This window comes from Schistocerca americana, chromosome X (assembly GCF_021461395.2).
Source record: "Schistocerca americana isolate TAMUIC-IGC-003095 chromosome X, iqSchAmer2.1, whole genome shotgun sequence".
NCBI classification, from domain to species: domain Eukaryota; kingdom Metazoa; phylum Arthropoda; class Insecta; order Orthoptera; family Acrididae; genus Schistocerca; species Schistocerca americana.
In genome coordinates, this window is record NC_060130.1 from 263,409,345 (window position 1) to 263,434,083 (window position 24,739).

The 24,739-nt window shown below is 41.8% G+C and overlaps 1 protein-coding gene across 1 annotated transcript in view; it reads right to left on the reverse strand.

The window, feature by feature from the left end:
• LOC124556078 (retinol dehydrogenase 13-like) overlaps positions 1 to 24,355 on the reverse strand; it is a 205,148-nt gene extending 180,793 nt beyond the window's left edge. The window contains exon 1 of the mRNA XM_047130104.1: positions 24,277 to 24,355. The gene's annotated coding sequence lies outside the window, so the exon portion shown is untranslated. The remainder of the gene's footprint in view (positions 1 to 24,276) is intronic.
• Positions 24,356 to 24,739: the final 384 nt, after the last annotated feature.

Sequence of the window (24,739 nt, forward strand, 5' to 3'; positions counted from 1 at the left end):
AGGAGTGTAGGCTATTGCCTGTATTTGTCACACGACACGGGTAATTTGAAAATGGACAGAGGTGTCCGAAACTAATCTCCATCAAGAAATAAAGAAATAAGATACTTCTCAATGCAACTTATGACGCTGCTACAGCAATTTATTTCAATTATAAGACAAGTTGCGGATCTATTTTTCACCTGTGGCATGCTGCAAGTTCGTAGAGTTTAGGAGTAATAATAGATGAAAATCTAAATTGGCCTGCATGGCTTTTCTCAGGAAAGCTCACGGCACCAAAAACTGGTTATGAATACCTTAATCACATTTCACTATCATATGCACAGCTGTCCGGGCTGCAGGCAGACATGCGCAGAGATTTCCATACCCTGTATCTTCTCTACTGTCTAATCAATGAACACTGTTCTCATACCCCTCCTCCACCTTAACGCACTTGTCTGAACAACACGGCAGAAACCCCCGTTCTCATCAGAGCAAAATCCTTTCTCTTCCACTCCATTGTCCAGCTACCTTCTCGGAATCCTTCTGAGTAGCAGGAACCCGACTCTGAAATAACCTACCGTATTATTTTAGAGAACTGAAACACACTCTCAGCTTCAGAAGACAGGCAGTCGCATATCCATTAAAGCAACAATAAGATTATCGTTGTCCCTGAACACACTCGTTACCCTTGTGCCCTCTTTCCAAATTGACCTCCCATATTTCCCAGTATTCTTCGCCGATGTAGTCTCCTTAAATTTCCTTTTCCCAGAACTCGCTGTTTCAGAAAACATCTATTTTGTAGACCTATTAATTCTTCTTACATCTATCAATATCATTATTGTTATTAATGTCGTAATTGTTGCCATTATCATTATCACTGTTATCACTATTTGTGGTTGCAGCTGCAGTCGCACAAGTAATTCCATTATTGACTTTGTTAGTTCATAGTCAGTATGCTCGTAATTTACTCCCACTTCAACTTTGAGACAGTTATTTTAATACTAGATGGTATATTAAAATTGTTACTTCGTAGGAAAGTATGACGTAATAGATACTGAATGTTTGAAACCCTGGTCCGATGTAAGAGAGGGCCTTATGGCCCTAATCAGATCATGTTAAAAAATTAATTAATTAATTAATTAAAAATGTTTATCACAGACCAAGAGAAATTAGGTAGTGTTCTAGCTCCCAGAGCATGAGATCCCGGGTTCGATTCCCGGCGGCATCATGGATTTTCACCTGACCCGAGATGACTGGGTGTTGTTGTGTCGTCTTCTTTTTCATCATTCATCCACATTACGGTCGGAGGGACGCAACGGCAAACCACGTCCATTAGGACCTTGCCTAGTACGACGGTGCGGGTCTCCCGCATCGTTCCCCTACGCTCTGACAAGAAGCATGGCACTTCATTTCCATGTCCACCAAGAATAACTCTCTGAATGTCCAAAATGAGTTACTGGGAGGGGCACTTAACTGAACTAAATAGATCTTCTGACATTCTTTGCTCATAATTCACAAGATACAGTCCAGAGAAAAGCCTCTGGAATAATTCAATCCGTAATTGCTCGAATTTTACGTGCCAAAAGGTTCCATCAGTATCATGTCACATCATCAGCAGATTAATCAGCGGGATTTCAGAGGACACAGGGAATCTTGCCATCTGGTTCTGAAGTGACACAAGGACAATAGGTTCTTCCTTCAAATTATTTTCTTGATCGAGGAATTGATATTTCACGTCATAGGACGTTGGAAGTAAGACATTACATCATTAGACCGTTGGAATTCGCATTGGCTGAAGCAGTTTGAACAAAAAAAGACGTTGAGTGTAAACTTTTGGTGTGAGATTATTGAAGATTATGCAATTTTTCTTCATTGTCTGAAGAAACGTAGGAACAGTGAGTTTCTTACCGAAGTGCTACCGACTCTCCTAGAGGAAGTACCACTTACAATTAGTAGATGAATGTGGTACCAGCACAATACTTACTGTCTGCTGTGGCTAGGAAAGCGCTCACCCAGCTCTGTCCTGGTCGGTACATATAACGTGAAGGCGTTATCAGTTTGTGTGCACATTCGTCTGAAATGGGACTGGTTATTTCTTCTGTGGTAAACGCATAGGTGAAAACTGTTCATGGGTTCCGGAATCATAAGAGGATTTAAGATACTGCACTATTACAGAGAGCAACGATACCAAAGGAATCTCTTCAGTCTGTCCAGTAAATCCTCGAACCAGCGACTGATAAAGCTTGCAGCAGTAGACGGTGCACATTTTGAAAGATTGATGATTTAAACAGAATTTTATGGAAGCGTTTCTGAACACTTTCTTTTGTCGTTTTTTTCGCTGCTGTTTCTGATATAATTTTTCAATGTAAGTGTGCATCTCAAAATGCTAATATTTTATTTCATGCAAATTTATTGTTTAATGATCTTTGTACTCAGTTTCCTGTTTTATAAATCCATTCAGTTTGTATTATTCACCTATCTTCCAGATACAAAAGCATAATTGTTATTATAGTTAACTCATGACTGTTCCTTAGTTGCTGTGTCCTTTGCCTCTCAGTTGTTGTATTGTTGGTTCAACCACATTTAACCAAGTGTGATTATTCAGACAATGGGAACTCAGGATGGGAATATCAACAATGTAGGAAATGATACATTGCTACTTACCAAAAAGTAGGCACGTTAACTTGTGGACAGACACAATTAAGACACTTACATAAAGCTTTCGGCTAAAGCCTTCATTAGCAAAAGAGAAGCGCACACCATTCACAAGCCATCAGCATTCTAGACCGAGTTGCCGGAGTTTGTTGTCATGTGCCCGTAAGGTGTGCTCGCCGTGTGTCTGAATGATGTGTGCCACTCTTTTGCCTGTGGCCGAAAGCTTTATGTAAGTGTCTTTTAATTGCGTCTGTCTACAAGTTAACGTGTCTTCTTTGCGGAACTATACGTCCATAAAAAAAATCTTCTTTACGGTAAGTGACGATTTATCTTTTCCTACACTATCAAGTATGATTAGTGTCGGTTTCAAATAAAAAAATTTCACAACTGCTATGAATTGTTGATTAGGCCTTTTCAGCGGCGATAAGTTAAAGCGTCCAATCAATCGAATGCAATCGTTCCGCATAAGAACTTCTGTATACGACAGCGCTCCGTTTGCTGCGCAAAACAGATAAACCAATGTTCTATTGCACTGAATAGCCAAAGAAACTGGTACACCTGCCTAATATCGTGTAGGGTCCCCACGAGCACGCCGAAGTGTCGCAACACGACGTGGCATGGTCTCGACTAATGTCTGAATTAGTGCTGGAGGGAACTGACACCATGAATCCTGCAGGGCTGTCCATAAATCCATAAGAGTACGAGGGGGTAGAGATCTCTTCTAAATAGCACGTTAGAAGGAATCCCAGATATACTCAATACTGTTCATGTTTGGGGACTTTGGTGGCCAGCGAAAGTGTTTAAACCCAGAAGAGTGTTCCTGGAGCCACTCTGTAGCAATTCTGGACGTGTGGGATGTCGCATTCTCCAGCTGGAATTGACCACGTCCGCCGGAATGCACAATGGACAGGAATGGACGCAGGTCATCAGACAGGATGCTTACGTACGTGTCAAGTGTCATATTTAGACGTATCAGGTGTCCCACATCACTCCAACTGCACACACCCCACACCATTACAGAGCCGGCAGCAGCTTGAACAGTCCCCTGCTGACACGCAGGGTCCATGGATTCATGAGGTTGTCTCCATACCCATACATGTCCATCCGCTCGATACAAATTCAAACGATTCCTCCGACCAGGCAACATGTTTCCAGTCATCAAGAGTCCAATGTCGGTGTTGACGGGCCCAGGAGTGGCGTAAGGCTTTGTGTAGTGCTGTCATCAAGGGTACACGCACGAGTGGGCCTTCGGCTCCGAAAGATCGTATTCATGATGTTTCGTTGAATGGTTTGCGCGACGCCGACACTTGCTGATGACCCAGCTTTGAAATCTGCAGCAATTTGCGGAAGGGTTGCACTTCTGTCACGTTGAACGAGTCTCTTCAGTCGTCGTTGGTTCCGTTCCTGCAGGATCTTTTTCCGACCGCAGCGATGTCGGAGATTTGATGTTTTACCGGATTCCTGATGTTCACGTTTCACTCGAGAAACGGTCGAACCTGAAAATCCCCACTTCATCGCTACCTCGGAGATGCTGTGACCCATCGCTCTTGCACCGACTGTAACACCACGTTGAAACTCACTTAAATCTTGATAACCCGCCATTGCAGCAGCCGTAATCGATCTAACAACTGCGCCAGACACTTGTTATATAGGCGTTGCTGACCGCAGCGCCGTATTCTGCCTGTTTACATATATCTGTATATGAATACGAGTGCTTGAACCAGTATCTTTGGCTCTTCAGTGCATTTTAATTTCTCCGAGACTAGTTGTCAGACATCGAAGGGTGTTAACGCGATTGGCTTTGCCTTGTTGACGTGCATGATATTAGCAGCACAAATGATTATAGTACGAGACGAAAAAACAAAGTTGATACCGATGTGTATTTTAAAATTTTCCCGTCGAATTAAATGTTAAAGTCAACGCATAACATTTCGACTGTACACCAGCCGGTCAATTTCAGGTGAGCCATCGAAGACTGATGAAGACTTCCTCCGTGCCGCCATTTATAGCGAGCTGCGAGTGTTTCAGGCATGCGTCAAAATTCGAGGTTATAGACGGACAACACTTCCCGGCGGCAGCGCCCTCGCTGGTGGAACCGCGGAACTCAGCTATACTCTGCGCACCCTGTCATTGAGATGATGGGATTCCACGCACTGTCCAACTGGTAGCCGCTATCACGGTTCGTCAGATTTTCCGCCAGGCATATTTCCACCAATTCTTTAATAATGGAGTCCCAAATAAATGTTGCTGTGATCAGAACCATAGTTCTATCATACTTCATTGAATGTCTAATGGAAGCACAGTGTTCGACAGTGGCGGATTTGCTTGGTTGCAAAAAGGAGAATGCAACGTTGATATTCGGTGAAGCGTTCTTTCACAGTGCCTGTGTCTGTCCTACGTAAGCCATACCACGCTTACAAGGTGTTTTGTAAATCCCGGTCATCCTAAATAACAAAGTATGCTTCACCGATCTCAAAAGGTCTGCAGTCTTAGATGGTGGACGGAAAATCTTTTTTGCCTGAAATTTACAGAGGATTCTTGCTATTTTAAACGAAGAAGAAAATCTAAAGATTTTGCTGGCGTGTTCTCCTCTTCTTTGCTAGACAAGAAGAAGGCTAGATGCCATTTCAGAAGAACTGTACCAGTTACATCTAAAGGTTGCAGCACATCGCTCTTCTGTATCATGGAATTCAGTTGATGGATGGCTTTGCTCAAGTTCGGTTGGATCCATAAGGATGCAAGTTTACGGCAGATGTCAAAATTTGATCATCTGTTGCCACAGGAGTCATCGTCGCAAGAGGTAACTTCACGATGTTCCGTTGTCAATTTCACGGAGAAAAATTGACCGATGCGACGCTGTCTGTATTAAGCAAGGGGCTCAATTTCATACCTACACCTAGAACTCTGCCTTTAATTAGTTCTGTGTGGGTGTTGAAGAAGCCGTACAACGCCTTCCTTTGGATGCCGCAGAAGAAATAAGAAGGGAAACTTTTAATGTTCTTTCGAAAGCTCCTCCTCAACGTAGTAACTTAACGTCTGCAAGAGGCGCTGCACTACGAAATATACGAGAGGACGCTGATGTAGTGGTACTGAAGGACGACAAAGGTAATGCAACGGTTTTGTTACCTCGTAGTGTGTATGATGGTAAGATGTATGGTCCGCTAAGTGACTTAACCTATAGGAGGATTGATTATGACCCTGCAGGACGTGTACAACGGAAAACCTCTACGCTAATGAATTTCTCCTCCTCACCTGAAGAGATCATCGAGAGTTTATGACCACATGATTCTGTACCACCAAGACTCTACTGTCATTCAAAAATTCATAAGGAAAGGGGTTCCATTACGTCCAATAACAAGCAACATTGGAGCGCCTACATATGATTTAGCCAAAAATCTCGCTTCTTTGCTGAGATTGTTGGTGGGAAAATGTCGACATCACAACCGTAACTCTGCTGACTTAATCAATAGACTGGGGCTCTCCGTCTAAGCAGTTCTGATCATTTGGTTAGCTTTGATGTGGTACCACTTTTTACAAAGGACCGTCTCATTGATTCTTTGGTACTAATTGGCAAAAAGTTTCAGGTGGAAATCACTGCTTCGTTTCGGCATGCTCTATCCTCAACCTATCTTATATTCAACCAAGAATATTCTGAACGGACTCTATTCGTCGCCACGGGCAGCCGTCTGTTTCCCTTGGTGGCCAACATTTTTATGGAGGATTTCGAAGAGAGAGAGCGCTTGAGTCAGCTGCCATTAAAGTAACTGTATTTTGGAAGTATGTGGTCGATACCTTCATAGTGTGGCTTCCTGGAGAAGATAAATTGATGGAGTTTCTTCACCACCTCAGCTCCATTCATAACAACATTTGGTTCACTATGGAAATGGAGAAATGGTAGTCTGCCTTTCTTGAATGTCTTAGACGAAAGAATGAGGCTCTCTGGGGCGTTCAGTTTGTCGTAAGCCCACTCATACTGATTTATATTTGCAAGCGTCAAGTTGTCATCACCCGTCGCAAACACTCGTACACTTGTGCAATTCGACAAGATTCATTTTACAAATGTATCGACCGATTATGCCACAAGCTTAAACTAAAAATCAATTGTCACTGACTCAATACATTTAACATCTTATCTAATACCTTCATAAATTTCTTGATTTTTTTTTTTTTACTATACGACGTCGTTGAGGTGGCTCCAAATGTTAAGTCGTGTCATAATGGGAATCCGTGTCTGATGTGTTTGTTTCAAAGTGCATAACATTACCAACCTGTTTTGCTGAACAATATGATGCAGTGTTCAAGAGACCGAAATGTGTTCTGCAGGAGCATATTTCAAGTATATCAATGGATGAGATGGTGCAGTTGTTAATGCACTAGATTCATTTCGGGAGGTACGGAGTACAAACTCCCATCCAATCGTCCATATTTAGGTTTTCCGTAGCTCCAATAAACTTTTTAACATGAATCCTCGGATGTTTCCCTCAAATGGTGCACCGCCGATTTCCTTCCCAATCTTGTCTAATCCGAGCTTCTCATCAGCCTCTGCTGCTGTTCCATTTCTGATGAGCTCTATTTTGATGGGGCATAAGACCCCATGCTTCCTTCCTTTTTTTCTATCTCTGCTCTAAAATCTCTGGTGAGCTACTGATGTGAGTCGATATTAATGTAATACAACAGTATGACGATTTACCCATAGTTAAACAATAACTTCTACCGGAATAGTCTTAAGTCAACACGTGTAAAAACAGCAATAAAGTAATTAGCTACCCAACAGTTTCCGTACGCTGCGGGATATAATTATCGGCGGTTTATGGGTCGGAGGATCTGCAACAATGTAAATAATTCGGTATCCGAAGGTCACTTATTATGTTGTCATCATCCCATCTTTGTTCATTCAAGTAAGATGAAATTACATAATCTTCAAGAGGAGCGCAAGAAAAGTTCCTGTGGTCTTTAATCTATTTAGTTATCCTGATATCAGTTTTCGCCTGATGACACAAACCTTTATGACCTACGGTTTCAAGGTGTAGTACTGATTCTTCAGTAATTAAACCGGGCGAGGTGGTTCAGTGATTAACACACTGGATTCGCTTTCGGGAGCACGACGGTTCAGATCCGCTTCCAGCCTTCTTGATTCAGGTTTTCCACGATATTCCTAAATCACTCCAAGGAAATCCCGGGATGGTTCCTTTGAAAGGGCAAGTCCGATATTCTTCCCCAACCTTGAAAAATCAGAGCTTGTGCTCTGTCTCTGATGACCTCAATGTCGACGGAACATTAAACCCTAATCTTCCTTCCTTCCTTTTGCAATATTTAACACGTTTAATGGATGTGATACTGTACAAATTACTCGCAAACGCATCTACCTATTGTTTCGCTTTAGTGCCCAGCCATCATTGACGTAATAAGTGAAGGACTACTCGCTCCTTCTTCTCGAAGACATCGGAGGAAACCCATCTTGATCTTACTGGTGGAAACATCCCTGAAATCAGTTTTAAACACTCATAAAAATCATAAAAAAACTGAAATCAAGATGACTGGTCCTAAGTTCAAGTCCAATAATGCGTTAATATAGCAGCGGCATAACTGAAAATAGGTAACATATAGAATGAATAATATTTTTATGCAAAGGTTCTATTGCGATACGGGTATCATATAGAAAGTGCAATTGAGAGAGAAAAATGTGAAAAGGTTTTAGAATCAGCAACCTGCAGGACCACTCGAAGAAATAACATACGTGACGCACGGCAGAGTTGGCTGATCCCGCAAGGGGTTAAGTCTCCTAAACCGGGGAAGATTCTGTATTTGTACCTACTGTCTTTATTTCTTTGCACGGTGCGAAGTGAAACTCCTTACTGTAGGCGAGTGTTGTGCGTGAGCGTGGCTGTGCAGTGTTTGCAGTGTTGACGGCAAAGTGAAGGGAGAAGGTGAAACGCGCTGCCGACTCGGAGCCTGCTTGTCCCGAACACTCGAGAGGACCACCGGGTTGAACTTTCCGATCAAGAGTGCTTCATGCCCTCATTCCATGAGGCACCGAGCAGAGTTCTTAAGATGTAACCGAGAACATCGGGGCATAGTGTGGTGAACAAGAATTGTACACCCTCACTTGATGACGAAATAGTTTCAGTAACAATTTCTACTAATATCAGGGTTCAGACCGAGTAATGCAGGATCGAGCGCCATACCATACACTACGGTGGCGGGATATCCATCTTTTCTCCGATGCTATTATAAATCTCCATAGACCCTCACACATCGCTACATTACAAATTTAGAGCGGACAATATTTCGCATATCTGTTGCCAAATAACAATATAGGATATCATATACAGGGTGTTTCAGAAGGTCGTTTAAAAATTTGGAGACAGGTTCCTTACACCAAAACAAGAAATTGAGTCCAGTAAACATGGAGTCTAAAATGCACATCTTAAAAGCTATGTGTACTTGTTCATGTTCAAAACTGCAAGACACATCTCTTCTACCGCAAGCTCTTTCCTTTCCATGTGTTGGGAGGAGCCAGTACGTACCAAAACAAGAAAGGATAAGTACAGCATACATGGGCTCTGAAGTGCATACCTTCAGAGCTATGAGGGCTGGTTCTTCTTGGCTACTCTGAAACACATCTTAAACAAGTGTTCGTAGCCTTAAATTATGCACTTTAGAACCGATATTAACTGGGCATCCTTTCTTTTTTTTCCACACTATCTCCTCCCAGAACATGCAAAGCACAGAGCTTGGAGTAGAAGGGATGTGTTTCGCAGTACCGACGAGGAACAGGTGCTCATCTACATCTACATCTACATTTATACTCCGCAAGCCACCCAACGGTGTGTGGCGGAGGGCACTTTACGTGCCACCGTCATTACCTCCCTTTCCTGTTCCAGTCGCATATGGTTCGCGGCAAGAACGACTGCCGGAAAGCCTCCGTGCACGCTCGAATCTCTCTAATTTTATATTCGTGATCTCCTCGGGAAGTATAAGTAGAGGGAAGCAATACAATCGATACCTCATCCAGAAACGCACCCTCTCGGAACCTGGACAGCAAGCTACACCGCGATGCAGAGCGCCCCTCTTGCAGAGTCTGCCACTTGAGTTTGCTAAACATCTCCGTAACGCTATCACGCTTACCAAATATCCAGCTGACAAAACGCGCCGCTCTTCTTTGGATCTTCTCTATCTCCTCTGTCAACCCGACCTGGTAGGGAACCCACACTGATGAGCAATACTCAAGTATAGGTCGAACGAGTGTTTTGTAAGCCACCTCCTTTGTTGATGGACTACATTTTCTAAGAACTCTCCCAATGAATCTCAACCTGGTACCCGCCTTACCAACAATTAATTTTAATTGATCATGCCACTTCAAATCGTTCCGCACGCATACTCCCAGATATTTTATAGAAGTAACAGCTACCAGTGTTTGTTCCGCTATCATATAATCATACAATAAAGGATCCTTCTTTCTATGTATTCGCAATACATTACATTTATCTATGTTAAGGGTCAGTTGCCACTCCCTGCACCAAGTGCCCATCCGCTGCAGATCTTCCTGCATTTCGCTACAATTTTCTAATGCTGCAACTTCTCTGTATACTACAGCATCATCCACGAAAAGCCGCAAGGAACTTCCGACACTATCTATCATGTTTAATGGACTTTTTTTTCTTGTTTTGGTGTAAGAAACCCGTCCCAAAATTTTTAAAATGTCATTATGAAACACTCTGTATATGATGAACATTAAAAGCCACATCTACGCCTACGGCGAGCCTCGAACCTACCATCTTTTCTTCATAGTGGGTACCACAGCAATGAATTTACTAAAAGAAGGTGGCATTTTCCACTTTCCCTGTAATAATTTTAATAATTCACAACTAGTTTCAGTCTTCTAGACCATTCTCAAATGATTTCGTGATTCTGCAAGAGAAAACTATCCATAAGTATTGAAGTGGTATCGTTCATAAATCTGTGTTATCTATTCGTGTTGGTTCACATATACTGTCTTGTTGATTTGACAATTTGATATTTGCGAAAGTATTAAATTATTCAAAGAATAAAGCTAAACATGGAATAAATGGAATAATAATTTCATGTGCTATGACTGTATATTTATGTGTGTATTTGAGGAGAGTTAGAAAAAAGTAAGAAATAAAATAGTAAGCAAAATAAAATAAAAAATATTAAAATATATGGAAAGGTAAGATCAAATTTTAAATTTCATTTTATTGTATAGATTGTTTTTGATTGGTCATTAGCAGAATGTGGCAACAATTATATAGATAATTTTTGAATCGTCATTAGCAAAATGTGACTGAAGTTATATAGATGAGTTTTAATCGGTGAATAGTAGAATGTAACTGAAGTTATATAGATGATATTTGATCGGTCATTAGGAGAATCTGAGTGAAGTTATATCAGTGATTTGCCCGCCTTACGAATCATAATTAATTAAGTCACATTTAGATATATATCTGATGCAAAAAACGCTCTTGATTAGTTTAATGCAGCAGGGACAGACAGTTCTATGATTATCATGCACGTTAGCAGTAATAATAATGGTGCAGGTAAATAGTTGTACAAGTATTAGATATAATAGGAACAACAATGATGGTGATGATAGTTGTAACAATAGGTAAAACAGTTTTATTTGCTGCTTTCTGGCCGTAGCATCATTTTTATGTACCATACAACTGGGTAACTTTGTGACACTTTTAGCACTTTTTGGAACATAAACCTATGCAATTATGTAATGCGACATTTAGCTTCCAGATATGTGGAATTTTATAACCTTTATCCACTAATTTTGGGGGACAATAAAGCTTTTATGTTCACTGAGGTATTCAGAATATGGAATATTAATAGTCACAAAGATACCTCTCTCTCAGAACCACAACGTGACATGAGGGTAAGACAGCGAACGCAGAGTTAAATTCACCTATCAAAAGGATGGGCTGTTTATGACACACAATTATTTATGTGTTACAAATTTCCTCAGTTTTATGACTTTTGTGTTACTAATACATAGAAAAAACATTTTTCACATGGTTTGCCAATTTAGTGAAATTAATTTTTCAACTTTCTTAAAATTTAAAATGATTATAGACCTACACAAATGAAATAACACAATTTCAGAGACTTTACGGGTGTCAAACAGATATGATTTTATTCATATGGACTGAAACGGCGAGCGGAAATTTGTACCAAGTCCGGGAATCGAACCTGGGTCTCCTGCTTACTAGGCAGGTGAGCTAGCCATTAACCCACCTTTTTTGGGGGGAGGGGGGGAGGGGCTCCATCCTCCCCTCACAGCCCCGCCTTAAACTCACCAAATCTCGTCTTCGTCGGCGCTGTCGCATAGGTCATAATTCTTGAATTATCGACGCGAAGCATTGTCACATGTTTGTTTCCATGTATGCCTTAAACTGTGAAACAAAACTGAAGCAGGAACCTAAGGTAAAATAAATAACAGATTGCCACTTCCAATGGCGAGAGTTCTTTCTAGGACATAACGCATAACAGTCAAAATGGTGATAGAAAAATTCGTAAGAAATATTCGTTCGGAAACATTTTCACAATTTGAGTTACTATGACCTGGCTACAATGTGATGCCTGTTAAGAAGCTATATATCTTTCGACAAGTGAAACAAAATTCGGCTACGGAGGGGTCTGCCATATTAGGACAGTTTTCATTTTAGAACCAAAATAAGAAGATTTCCAGAGTAATAATAGAAGAGGAAAGAATAAGTATTCCGCTTCCAATTAGCAAAACTGTCCTCCTTATAGTATCCCACATAAAGCAAAAGATAAAAAGTTTTGAAATAAATCATATTTATTATTCTTTTGCAACTTCAAAATGTTCTTCTGCAATATAAAACGTGCACTCTTCTAAGTTAGACGTTTTGTCTGTTAACACGTAAAACACAAACTGTCCCAGAAGCCACGAATAACTGTTATTCTTTGCGGATGGGTAACATTTCCAGTCGGGTTGTAAAGCTTCAGTCTATTGGTATATGATTTTCTGTGGTTCTTTCGATAAATGCTAACTTCTTCCTAGTCCAGTTCCAAATTCTGATTTTATTTTCACATAATACAGTTTCTACACGCTGACGTTTGTCGTAGTATGGAGACGGTCTCAATTTGTTTTTGTACAATCGTTCCGCTGTGGGCATCGTTTCGTATACGACGTCATGCTATATGGCACTGACTTTAGTTGGTAGAGTTTTATTGTTGATATTTATCCAAATGTACATCCAGTTTTTCGCAGGATATTTTACCTCAGTTGGGTTGTGAAGATTATTTCTAGTAATATAATCATAGACGGTTCTGGTATTGCATTGTGCTGGAGGAAGTCTTAGATAGCTCCAATCGACATAGTACTTTCGGACGTAATCTAGGCTGGCATCTATATGTGCTGCATCAACGGGAGCGTTTCTCTCCCCAGGATCTAACGAGAGGAATTGAAGTTTCGTAATGCCTGCCTTAGTGGCACGTGTTAGTGTGAAAGCATGAGTTAGAAACAGTGCGTCACATCTAGATGTAACGTCTTTAATTCGAGTTCCTCCTTGTGCCTGTGCAAAGTCGTCGTGTGGAAGAGTACGTTGAAGATATGTTGTTTCCACACATACGAACACGCAGCTGCTAGTATTTTCTGTGCAACGAGGTGCGGTATCGGTAACGCTGCTGCAGCATGATATATTTTGCTAATTATATATATTTATAAACTGAGCTTTCTGTAAACGATCTAAGGATCGGGCGTTATGTTGCTTCAGCAGGGCTCTGATGATATTAAATTTCCGCTCCCAATTGTTCATAGCCATGAGCTTGGGATTCGTCCCTAAACACAACCCGTGTTGGCGTCTCTCTTGAGTTACATCTAACCAATGCGCACCTACTGCACTATTGTAAGAACCAAGATGCATTATTTTGGATTTTTGAAGATTCAGTTTTGTGCCAGAGGATCGTGAGTATTGGTTTATCACACGTCGCACTTCATCGACGACCCTGTTCGAAATAATGTCATCAGCATAACCGTGACAGACTGTCTTAGTATTGAAGACCCGTAGTCCTCTCAACTTGTGGTGCCGTGTATAAAGCAAAGATTCCACCGCGATCGAATATAATGTCATAATAGACAGGGGGCATCCTTGATGTATTGATTGTTGAATTGGAGATGCTTCAGTCAGTTGTTCATTGATTTTAACCCTTGAGAAAGCGCCACCGATACATTTACGTATGACAGTTATAAAGTGGTCGTTGAAACCCATTTTCTGCGTGGTGCTGAGTAAGAAGCCATGATTGATCCTATCAAAGGCTTCATCAAAGTCTAAAAACAATAAGGAAAGACTACTGTCATTTACCAAAGTGATGTCTATTACGTTCTGTACTCCTTTTACTGCACTCGTTTGGTAACGACATATGACATTTTTCAGGAGGGGCTTCAACCATCTATTCAGAATACGAGTGAGAATTTTAAAGTCAGCGTTGAGTAAAGTGAGTGGCCGTAAATCATGGATCCTCTTGCTGCTCGGTTATTTGGGAGTACAATCATTCCCTCCGCAAATGTAGGACGTAACGCCTTGTTGGTTCATAACTCGTCGACCTGGAGGCCATCGGGACATGCTGACTTGTTCCTCGTAGCGTCGTTAATTATGGTTTTTATTTCGTCCTGGGTTATATGTTCTATTAGACTGGCAATGTCCTCCTCACGAATTCCCGTCGTAAAGTTTTGCATATTCGGTCCACCAAATTATTCACTCCCGATACTTAGTTTTGGAGCGTAAGCATTTCTACCAAGTTGGTCCGATCTATCTATTTGCGTTCCAGCGTAGGTACCCCTATAATACTTCGTATATATTGTTTTATAGCGGTCTGAATAGTGTGTTCTCCTCTTCCATCGTCCGCCAGCGCGGTTATTATTCTCTGTTTCCCTCTGATTGTCTCCCTTTTTACGTGGTATTAATACGTACGTTCCGGCATAAGATCGTCCTTACCTCGGGCTCGCTACGCACCCTGTCCAGACGCTGTTGGACTAGAGCGATTACATTCGACTTAAAAGCGTTTCAAGTTGATTATATTAGCCGAAAGGCCATCTGGTTGTTTACAAAGGTGTTGCAAACGGGAGAAGTTTGTTTATGCCATTACGCTTGGACCTTTGCATACTGTACAATGCATTTACGAATGAAAAGTTTTGCATGTTCGGTCCACCAAATTATCCACTCCCGATACTTAGTTTGGGAGCGTAAGCATTTCTGCCAAGTTGGTATGATCTATTGCTTATATTCAGCTTCCTGCAATAGTGAGATCTTAAGTTGCCGTACTCCACGGCCACGAAAAGATTTTGTCGGATTACCTGAGTGAAATATATGGTATGCTTATATTCAGCTTCCTGCAATAGTGAGATCTTAAGTTGCCATACTCCACGGCCACGAAAGGATTTTGTCGGATTACCTGAGTGAAATATATGGTATGCACAATGGTCGGAGAAGCTGATAGGCCATATCTCTGTCATCGATATTGCGCATGAATTCTTTGGCAACACAGATTCTGTCTAACGTGCTTGCTGATGTGCTACTGACATAACTATAACCGGTATGGTGGGCATTCAACTAAGTCCAGGTGTCTTGCGGTTCTAATTCATTCACCAATGTTTGTAGCTCTTGACACGAGTTAAAATTAGGCGCCTGGTCTTCACAGCGCAGCACACAGTTAAAATTTCCGGCAAGCATGGTGGCGGCCTCAACGTTCGCTAGCATTTCAACTATCCAGTTCCGATAGAAGCTACTTATATGCTGTCTTTCGTTAGTCCTATCTGGCGCATATACCCCGATCCGTCTCTAAAATATCTTGAGCTCGACGTCCGATACCCTCTTTGAAAAAAATTGCTGCTCCTCCTTCATTTAGGATGTTGACCATGGTTTCGCAACCTGTTATTTCCGCTACTTCAGTTGCTACAACCTCTTGTAACATGGAAACATATGTATCAGCGACATAAAGATAATCCTTCAAACACAGTAACTTTACCACCGAACTTATCCGGGAGACATTGATTGTAGCCAGCTTGTAAGTCTGCATATAAATGCCTCCTATTGCTCAGTATCTTCCGACCAAAGCATGCTCGGATCCCGAAGAGGCGGGGAAGTTGCGAACACCATTGTGTTCATGTGACTATGCACATGAACATCCCCATCCTGAATGGGAGCCATTATCCTCGTTGCATCATCCACTAACGTTTCTCCTGTTGAGATTTCTTAAGCATTTCTCTGGTGTGTGTCCTTTTCCTTTCTAATTCTTGTGTCTCTTCCTGACTTTGTATTCTAGGAGGCCATTTCGGTTGTTTACACGATTTTTTCGAATTGTCCTTACTTGATATTGGATGATCAGACCGGTCGTTGAAAATTGGGTTGTTTTGGTATGTGTCCTAGTCAGCTAGCATGTCGCTCAGTGGAACATCATATGGATTGCCGCCTAATGGTACCTCGGGATGTTTCACAACCGCAATACTTTCCTTTCCAAATGTCTAGCTTTCGTCTAATGTCTTGAGATTAGTATCTCCTGCAGAGACCTGATTTGAACATTTTGGCAGGGTAACCGTTGGACTCTAATCGTTCGTCATCACCCAATGTGCAGCTGAATCCTAATTCTCTTCATTTTCCCCTCAACGCAATATGTCAGGATCCTGCCAATTCCCGGTTTCCTGCAATGGGGCTGACAAAGTCTGCGCATACGTCGGTTTTTGTTGATGTCGGAGTTCGCCCACGGAGGTGAATGCCTGGTTTTCCCTCCGTAAAGATTTAACACGGGAGCTCGTTGCCTAAGATGATCAGTGGGTCCAAATACTACGCAGGTCCTCCGTTGGAAAACATAAACATCTAAGGCTTTGAAGACTTGAACCATAATATACGACGGGATATGCTCATGAAGATCACTTTTAACATTTCGCACACCATTGTCAACAGTGAAATGTTTGTTGCCCGTCCATTTCTCATAATCTGCAAAACCGTGCCATAAGACGTCAACGCTTGTTTGATGAGATCGAACTTCAGTTCAAAAGGAGGTTGAATACGCGCACAGATCGCAACCCCTAAACCAGCATAGCTAGTCGCAGTTGAACTAGATTCGCCACTGGAACGAAGAAAGTTCTGGAAATCGCCTGTTTTTGCCATAATCCGGGTACATGTTTCAGCGTCTCGCACTTTAACATACGCTGCATTACCAAGTAAATCATACGTCAAACCGTGAACGTCATCATCTTGTAAACTTATCTTTTCGAGCAACCAATCGTCGAGTTCAAACACTTTCGGCCTGTCATATCCGAACAGAAACGAAAACATTATCGTAGACTTCCTACTCTGAGCTTCCATAGCTGGATGGCTATGTCGTACTCAGAAGCTACAGGGATATATGGCCGACGATGCGTCCCACTCGCGGCGAGCTCCGCGCGCGACGGCCGCTAGGCCAGCACGGTGTCCTTGACACATTTCTGCGAGCCGCTCCGCCACAGTGGCTTAGTTACTAGCGCGTCAGTACGGCAAGGACGCCCAGTGTCAATGGCTTTGTGCGCCATAGCATTAGACCCACTCCTCCGACATACGCCCAACGATTGCCGTGGGGTCGCAATAGGCAACGACCAGCTGATTTGCAGGGCTTATGCTGATGACCTCGGAGTTTTCATGGAACAGCGAGCAAATGTGGACAGGCTCGCCAGTACGAGAAGGCAACAGAGGTGATTGTCAATCCCAAGAAGACAGTGTTACTCCCCTTCACGCGTCCCGGGTGGAATATTCAGCGGAACTGGTTCTGTGACTAGAGACAGCACGAAGTCCTCGGAGTCGTCATGTCTCTTAACTTGCAGACAGTCCGCTTGCTTAGCTGAGTGGTACCGTGTTTGCCTACCAAGCAAGTGGGCCCGGGTTCGATTCCCGGCCCGGTTGGAGATTTTCTCCGCTCGTGGACTAGGTGTTGTGTTGTCCTCATCATCATATCATCCTCATCACCGAAAAGCAAGTCGCCCAATGTGGCGTCGACTGAAATAAGACTTGCACTAGGCGGCCGAACTTCCCCGGATGGGGCCTCCCGGCCAATAATGCCATACTATCATTTCATTTTTTACCTGCAGACAAAGGAGGCGCTCAACTGTTGTACCTCTCTGCATACAATCAGAGCAGTAGGCAGAAATCTTCGGTCAGGGCCATGGATCTTCACGAAAAGGTGGAGATCATTAACATTTACATCCTAGCGAAGGCTTGGTATCTGGCTCAAGTTCTGCCAGTGCCCAAACAAATAGCATGCGCGATTAAACAGGCCGTATATTGGATGTTGGGTGGGGGGGGAGGGGGGGGGCAAATTTTCAAGGTCTCTGTGCAAACTTGTAACTGAGTCATGAAGATGGCGGACTGGGGTTAATAGATTTCCAAGCCAAATATGCGGCGCTTTTCATCAAACGCACCAAATGAGTGATTGAAAAATATTCTGTAATATCGAGCCACAATCACTGGATGTCCCTGTTGTGACTTGGCAAGACAGCCAAGCCACTATGACCGGTAGCCGAAAGGCACGCGTTTAAGCTCACGCAGGCTGGCGTGAGGTCTGGAACAGTTAAAGGAGTTGAGTCTAGTAAAAATAATACGTAGCTGCTGGAATACTTAACTTTAATCCATAATTGGTGAACATCGGTCTGACGGTACATGCATCACAAGATAAATAGCAAATGATAATGGCGCCTTGCTAGGTCGTAGCAAATGACGTAGCTGAAGGCTATGCTAACTATCGTCTCGGCAAATAAGAGCGTAATTTGTCAGTGAACCATCTCTAGCAAAGTCGGCTGTACAACTGGGGCGAGTGCTAGGAAGTGTCACTAGACCTGCCGTGTGGCGGCGCTCGGTCTGCAATCACTGACAGTGGCGACACGCGGGTCCGACGTATACTAGCGGACCGCGGCCGATTTAAAGGCTACCACCTAGCAAGTATGGTGTCTGGCGGTGACACCACAGTCCCCATCCAAATCAGCAGCATCCCCTCTGCGCTAAACTCTGCCCTTCGGTTTTACCTCGACACCAGCTACCTTCTAAATAGTGACCTGAGCCGCAACATCCACTTCGTGGATCTCCAATTCGGTATAAATGGGAGTTGCGACTGCCACAACACAAGTGGAACAATGTGTGGCAAAACCTAGCCTCCAAGGTTCTAACTGTGAGTGTGCGCACAACGTGGTACAAGGTCGACAATCGCACTATTCCAACAAACCCAAACTTTCCTCGATTCTCCTACTCCGATCCAGTGATTGTGAGTGTGTGGTGAAGAGAACGCAATTGAAGATCGCTTTGCGTGCCGCAAATTTCGTATCATCTGGGGCACTGCAAGGGACATGCTGCGATTGATAAACAGAGTTGCTGTGAATCACATTACGGTGTCAGACGCCATCATATCACAATGGAATCCCTATCCCTGAACACTGAAAAATGCCACGACCTGGATTGTAGGATATACAATTTACGCAATATTTTCCTTAAAAATGGCTGATAAATTGGATTTCCTGGTGTATTTGTGGAACGAACATGGAAAGGAACAAACACGACAGAAACATAGTGACACGTTTGCCAATATCCTGAAGATAACATTGCAAAAAGCGTATGGTGATACGAGACTATGACTTTACTTGTTCTACCCCTTCTTTTGTGTTAACTTTTCTTTTCATTTAATGTGATTTCTTGATTTACTGTGGTGCCTGAAGTCCTTAATTACTTTCCTACACTCCATGAACTGCATATTTTCGTTATGTAACTTTGGTTAGAAGAGCACTAACTGAAAACAGACTTAGGCAGCCTTGTCTCAGGAGTGTTATGGACTTGCTTGGTGTTGTGGATATTCCAATGCATGTCTCCTTGTGTGTTGGGGCTAGGCGGCTTGTGTATTGAATGACACTGCCTAAGACTGGACCTGCAGAACAGCTGGAAGAAACGTTTATTTCCTTTATCTTAAGGTACATTTTATTTGATTTTACAACAGGGTGTAACCTCTGGGGATGAACTTTTAATTTTAAGTGTCAGTGAGGATGCTTGATGCCAAGTTCAGCTAATTTGTTTTCAATATTTCCATCGGGTGTTTCCGATTTAGAAGACAATTATTTTGTTAGTGACTAAGTACTTCGAGAACGACTATTACTTTTTTGCAGCAGCCAGTGACTGTTTTATTTTTTTGTTTGCCTACAAAGTAAGGCTACAGGCTTTAAACTCTACTGCCGAACTGTCAATTCGTCCATTTGCTGCACGTTGTGGATTTGTCCTTCGTTCTTTATTTGGTTTTGAGAAAAGGAACAGTAGTCAAGATATTCATTTCTCAAGTCTGATTCATGAAGAAATACACTTTCTGTTCCACTATATATCAAGAAGGTTTATTTCACCACAAGGAACTTCCGTCACGGAACATGAACCATGAGGAACATCTACAATTTCATTTCATTTATTTCATGATTTTGTTTTCATTGCTCTAAAGGTGGAAAGATTATGATCATCCTTTGTCGGAAGATGATATCTATATGTTAATTTACATAAAGCAGTGAAGCTCGCCGAAGAAGGCACCCTTGCAGAGTGCAGGGGAGGCCCTATCCATAAAAAGAAAAACAAAACCAAAAAAAATTGCCGCATCCGGATTCGATCCCTGACATTGGCACACATTTCCTCTCGTTGCTTCAGTCTACGTACAGAAAATCATAGACCTATTCTCACTGGAACAAAATAAAACTGAAAAAACTTAACTGCATAAGTAAGGTGATTAAACGAAACTTTTATATACTTACTTATGCATCTGATCAGTTGAACCATGTGGTAAATAAATAGGTCACAAAATTTGCATTTAACACAATCTAGGCAGTTGCTTCAAACTGCCAGACACTTACAAGTTCAGTGGTATGAAGAAACGAATTCGTGACACATTTAATACGACATTCTGAACAAGTGCGTGTTACATTTATAAACGAAGTTATAATGCGAAATAAAACTTTGTCTTTTTAACTAAACCGTTCCAAATGTCCCTAATTAAATTAAGGAGACTTGTTTTCTACAGTTTAAACCGTTACACTTGTTTCTGCAGGTATGTGTGCTGTCACAAAGCTACCCCTATAATCTACGGAAATAATTTTTCCCCTTTCCAGTGACTGTGGAAAATTTTTGTAAAATTTAAATATTATACACAGTGGTCTGCACATGTAACTTACTTATGTTATCTTACCTTCAGTTACTCAGTTCTTCATTTTTATTGGCAGTAGGAGAAAGCATCCAAAAAATCCATAAACAAAATGGTTTTGTGACCACTCAAGTGTAACGCTTGTGCTTGTAGCTCCCATCGCTAATTGTAGCACTGTGCATTAGCTCACTATATTGGAACTGTATGTCGAATTTTGACCCCAGTTACAGCATTTAAGAATAAAATACCACAGCGTGCTATTGTTACAAAGTAATATACAGAGTGCTTTACAAATCATGTTACGCACTTCTATAGGTTGTAGAGGGAAATTAGTAGACCAAGTTTTACATAGGAACCCATGTCCGTAACGTCATCCGACGATGCTACAGAGCTTCAAAGTTGTAGGCGCGGGGGTCTGTAAATGTACGTACATTCAAGGGGATTCCATGATGATGTTACAGTCTTTCAAGGACGTCGGAGACGAATAAATGTATCAGATTGAGGTAAGGGTCCTTGGTTCGGAAACGATCGAGTCGATAGCTACAAGCGAAAATCAATCTGATACCTCCGACTTTGGAATACATGTACCAGTACTATTGATGCTAAGAATGTAGGGTATGTAAATTTCTGAAGTGGTAGTACGGAGCACGGCAAGAAAAAAAGTCTAGTAAACATGGACTAAAATGCAAACCTGAGGAGCTATGAGCACTTTTTCATCTTCACTAGTGTGAAACACATCTTCTCTATTGAACAAGTACTCATAGCTATTAAGGTATCCATTTTAGAGCCCATGTTTACTAGATATTTTGTTTTGGTCCATATCACCACCTCTGAAAGTTGCCAACCCTGCAAGCTTAGCAACAACAGTACCGGTACATGTCTGTCAGAAGTATCAGAATGGTTTTCACTTATAACTTTCGACTCGTTCGTTTCTGATACGGGAACCCTTACCTTAAACTGATATATTTATCATTCATCATCATCTCTGAAATTTTGTAACATCATTACGGATTCATCCTGTACATACAGGATTACCGTTACAAATTTCTAGGACTTTGTAGAGGAGAGTGAGCACAGAATATATTGAATAGGAATCCATGCCCGGAAACGTCACCTTTCCGTTCTACGACGATTCCTGTTCAGATGTTTAATTCATCCACTTCTGCAGGAGGTATGAATCAGGCGTGATGCAGTATAAGTATTGGGTAACAATTCGAAAGGAAATGTAACGAAACATCCATTTATCACTTAAGCAGATTTGTCTGTACTAACACTTGAACATTACGATCTGTACTTGCAGCACGCTGGGTTCTGCTTTGTTTTGGAATACTGTAAACACGTAATGTTTAAGTGTTAATACAAACAAACGTGCTTAAGTGATAAATGGCTGTTTCGTTATGTTTCCTTTCGAGCTGTTTTGAACATTATGTTCTACACGTGCTGTATACTGAGTTCTCTTTTGTTTTGGAACCATTTAAACCCGTAATGTTTAAGTGTTAATACAAACAAACGTGCTTAAGTGATAAATGGTTGTTTCGTTATGTTTTCTTTCGAACTGTTTTGAACATTATGTTCTACACGTGCTGTATGCTGGGTTCTCTTTTGTTTTGGAACCATTTAAACCCATAATGTTTAAGTGTTAATACAAACAAACGTGCTTAAGTGATAAATGGCTGTTTCGTTATGTTTCCTTTCGAATTGTTTTGAACATTATGTTCTACACGTGCTGTATGGTGCGTTCTCTTTTGTTTTGGAACAATTTAAACACGTAATGTTTAAGTGTTAATACAAACAAACGTGCTTAAGTGATAAATGGTTGTTTCGTTATGTTTCCTTTCGAACTGTTTTGAACATTATGTTCTACACGTGCTGTATGCTGGGTTCTCTTTTGTTTTGGAACAATTTAAACATGTAATGTTTGAGAGTTAATACAAACAAATGTGCTGAAGTGGTAAATGGCTGTTTCGTTATGTTTCCTTTCGAATTGTTTTGAACATTATGTTCTACACGTGGTGTATGCTGAGTTCTCATTTGTTTTGGAACAATTTAAACAATGTTTATGTGTTAATACAAACAAACGTGCATAAGTGATAAATGGTTGTTTCGTTATGTTTCCTTTCGAACTGTTTTGAACATTATGTTCTACACGTGCTGTATGCTGGGTTCTCTTTTGTTTTGGAACAATTTAAACATGTAATGTTTGAGAGTTAATACAAACAAATGTGCTGAAGTGGTAAATGGCTGTTTCGTTATGTTTCCTTTCGAATTGTTTTGAACATTATGTTCTACACGTGGTGTATGCTGAGTTCTCATTTGTTTTGGAACAATTTAAACAATGTTTAAGTGTTAATACAATCAAACTTGCTTAAGTGATAAATGGCTGTTTCGTTATGTTTCCTTTCGAACTGTTTTGAACATTATGTTCTACGCCTGCTGTATGCTGGGTTCTCTTTTGTTTTGGAATAATTTAAACACATAATGTTTAAGTGTTAATACAAACAAATGTGCTTAAGTGGTAAATGAATGTTTCATTATGTTTCCTTTCGAATTGTTAATAACTGAACTGCGACACGTCTACTCCAATTCCTCGAGCAGAAAAGAATGAGTTAAACATCTGGACAGAAACCGTCTTATAACGGAAACGGTACGTTTCTGGACATGGATCTCTATTCAAAATATTAAGTACTTCTTCCTCTTGAGAAAAATGGTTCAAATGGCTCTGAGCACTATGGGACTTAACTTCTAAGGTCATCAGTCCCCTAGAACTTAGAACTACTTAAACCTAACTAACCTAAGGACATCACAAACATCCATGCCCAAGGCAGGATTCGAACCTGCGACCGTAGCAGTCGCGCGGTTCCGGACTGAGAGCCTAGAACCGCTAGACCACAGAGGCCGGCCCTCTTGAGAAGTCATACAAGTTTGTAACGGAAATTTCCGGACACCCTATACATACATTTACAGATCCCGGTGCCTATAACTTTGACACTCTGTAGCGTTGGATGACGTTTCCGGACATGGAGTCCTACGTAAAACTTGATCTGCTAAGTCCACTCTACAACCTCTAGAAGTTTGTAACACGAATTCTGAAACACCTTGTATAAGACACACAGTTGCCCAGTTTTGCGGTGAACTGATTTGGATGTAGGAATAGATCTGTAGTGAGAAAATACATGCTATTGTAGAATAGTAGTACAATGTAGAATAAATAAACATGTAAAAGTGGGGCAGGTGAAGAGATACTTTCTGAGAAGTAGCGGTCACAACTGCAGATTATCACAAGCAAAGTCCTAGTTTCATAACACTACATCGATAGGTCAACTGACTTTCGCGGGGCGGTCAGTCCGGAATAGGTTTCACACGAACGCCATAGGACACTGCAAAAACCGCTCGAGTAGTGACTCCAAAATTGGTAGCTGGAATGTTACGTTATTTATTGAGTAGCTAGGCAATTTCTGTGATACGTACCGTAGGTTAGACACAACAGATGTGGAGTGGAGACAGCGCGGTGCTCTCGAATGGCGAGTTGCGGCGGTGGCTGCGCAGTACCTACTGCCTACTGCCGCGGTTTCGTGCGGGACCCCCGGGTAGTCGGCCCCCACCTTAGCTGACCCGGCGCCACACACACACCTCACAGGCTTCCCCAGCGCCTCTGCCAATTTTTCGCTCGCCCTGCAGCAGTCAGACTTCACGTGGCCGGCAGCCCCTGCAGCCACAACGTAGTCGTTCCTCCTACAACCGCTAACAGACAGCACTCGTAAACCGGTAGAAAGTACTGAAGCAGCAATAGAAAACAGTGACTTTGTACACTAAAAGTAACTCCGAAGATCGTTTGTAACTAGAGTTGTAAAAATACCGTAGGCTACTAAGCGTAGACTATGGTACCCTACAGGCCATTAAAATTGCTGCACCACGAAGATGACGGACTACA